At 41.6% G+C, this 2500-nt stretch overlaps 1 pseudogene; it reads right to left on the bottom strand.

Moving 5' to 3' along the window:
- Positions 1-2273: 2273 nt before the first annotated feature.
- LOC139767377 (uncharacterized) overlaps positions 2274-2500 on the bottom strand; it is a 1147-nt pseudogene continuing 920 nt past the window's right edge.

Raw genomic sequence — 2500 nt, 5'->3', positions numbered from 1 at the left:
TCACGCTCCGAGACAAGGATCAGCCCACGAGCATCCTGAACAACGCCGATCAACTGAAGTCCGCTGGTGACAACTTTAGCCGTATTTACATCAAGAGAGATGTTCACCCGAGCATCAGGAAGAAGTGGAAGCGTTTGAGGGATATGGAAGCTGCTGAGAAGGCTCGCCCAGAGAATGTCGGGTGCATCATCAGGCTGGACACCAAGGAGCGTAAGCTATATAAAGATGATGAGGTTATTGGTAGTTGGAATGCACAGTTTTTTGTCTAGGTAGACCACAACAAGCAAGTTATGTAAAGATAATATCATAGAATGTTAATGCAGTATGTACAAAATTGAAGAAAGGTAATGTTCAGTCATTATTACTTGAATATGATGTTATTTGCCTTAACGAGGTGAAAACTTCTCTTCCTGTGAGTTTCCCTGTGTATGTTTCCTTTAAGAGTGCAGCAGTTGTTACTGCGGATCGTCGGGGTACAGTTGTGTGTGTGAAGAACTGGTTGGCAGATTTAGTGGCTGAAGTAGATATCAGTAATGGTGATCAGGTTTGGCTGCGTTTTCGTAACATCCAGGATGTTTTATTTGGTTTTTATTACATACCTCCCTGTGACTCCCAATATTATTCCCATGACTTGTTTGCAATGATTCAAGAAAAAATCACCACAAGATCTGTTGAAACTAGTTTTGTCATAGTGGGAGATATGAATACACGATTTGCCAAAGTGTTAGAGATATATTGAATTTATTGGAACCTACTGATGTAGAAGATTTGTCATACCAATATATTCCTGATGATGTCCAGACACCTTGTGACAACGCAGAGCTTTTGTCTACCATTTGTATTGATAACACTTTACTTGTAGTTAATAATCTAAAGAATCAAGACAAACATTTTCTGGGAGGAAAGACTTTCCGCAGGCGCGACATATGGGTCTCTGAGGTAGATGCGTGTGTCGTGTCTGCGAGAATACTTAGCCTTATTGGAGACTTTGCGGTGTTACAGAGGAATGATCTCCCTTCAGACCACGCCCCCATCACTTTCAGTATTGCCTGTAAAGGTGTCGACCTTACCAGCCTGCTGGCCAGGGCAGAAATGTTGGGAGATCATGCCGTTCTTCAAGGTGATGCCAGTAAAATGAGACTATATAAGAAACCTATCAAGTTCAGCAGTATAAGAAAAGATCTGTTTGTAGAAAATATCCCTCATATAGATCCATTGGAAGATAACTCGGATATAGACAATATTGTGCAGGATTTATCCAACATGATATATGCTTGTGCACAGAGTAGTGTGCGACAGGACGAATCAACAGTTAACAATACCAGTTTAGGCAGATGGGAAAGATTACTGAATGATGCAGATGACGCTCGAGTGTGGAGAGCAATTAATTGGAAGGGTGATTTCAGTATGGATGGTTGCCAGTATAGCTCGTGTCCCAGTGACCAGGATTTTAAGACACACTTCGAGACAGTACTAAACTCTAATAATGAGACAGACATTGACGGAAACAATGCGACAACTGACGTCACGATCCCTATCCTTGATGAGCCAATAACACCTGCAGAGATACACGAACAGTCCAGGAAGATGAAGCCTGATAAAGCCAGCGGGCCTGACGGAGTTCCCCCTAGCGTATTCTCTTTGTTGCCAGTTCAGTGGTTGTACAGTTTGGCTACTTTGTTTAATAGCATTTTCTTACCAGGCATTTACCCTCACCCATGGACAAGAGCTAAAGTCTTTACAGTGTTTAAGAAAGGTGACAGAAAAGACCCAAGTAATTACCGAGGTATAAGTGTAATCAACACTTTAGCAAAACTGTATGATATGGTTCTGTGCCGGTGGTTAAGCCTGTGGTTCAAACCTTACAGGGAACAGGCTGGTTCACAGAGGCAGCGGAGCTGTATCGAACATATTGTTACGCTTCGTATTCTTTCTGACACGGCCAGACGTAAGAAAGTTAAATTATTTATAGCCTTTATTGACTTTTCCAAAGCTTGTGACTTAAGCCTGATTCACACTAGCGGTTTGACCCGCGGCGGATCCGCGGCGGTTCCAACCGCTAATGTGAACGGAGGATAAGAAACCATGAAGAAAAGTTCTTCAATTACTTCAGAATGTCGATGACATCGTTTGACGATCTGCTGGAACTAGTCCGAGAAGACATTGCTACAGCAAACACCACTTTCAGGGATTCTATTTCTCCAGAAGAAAAACTTATTGTAACCATAAGGTGAGTTCTTTATTGTTGTATACATTCTAATTGTTTTTTAAATTCAGTTTTGTAAAACATTAAATCCTTTCACCCATCAAAATAACTACTCATTTGTTGCTGCAATACTACTTTACTAAAATAAATCAATATACTCTGAGTTTTCTGATACAGAACTAGCAGCTCCTGGAGAAGGTGCTGGTGGGTGGACTAATGTCGGTGTCTGACTATTGTACCTTGATGTACTTGCATGTGGTTCATTATATAAGAGTGTATGGTGGACTGGCTGCG

Source organism: Panulirus ornatus, chromosome 60, assembly GCF_036320965.1.
Source record: "Panulirus ornatus isolate Po-2019 chromosome 60, ASM3632096v1, whole genome shotgun sequence".
Lineage (NCBI taxonomy): Eukaryota > Metazoa > Arthropoda > Malacostraca > Decapoda > Palinuridae > Panulirus > Panulirus ornatus.
Note: the sequence above shows the minus strand (reverse complement) of the source record. Positions and strands in the feature narration are given on the sequence as shown.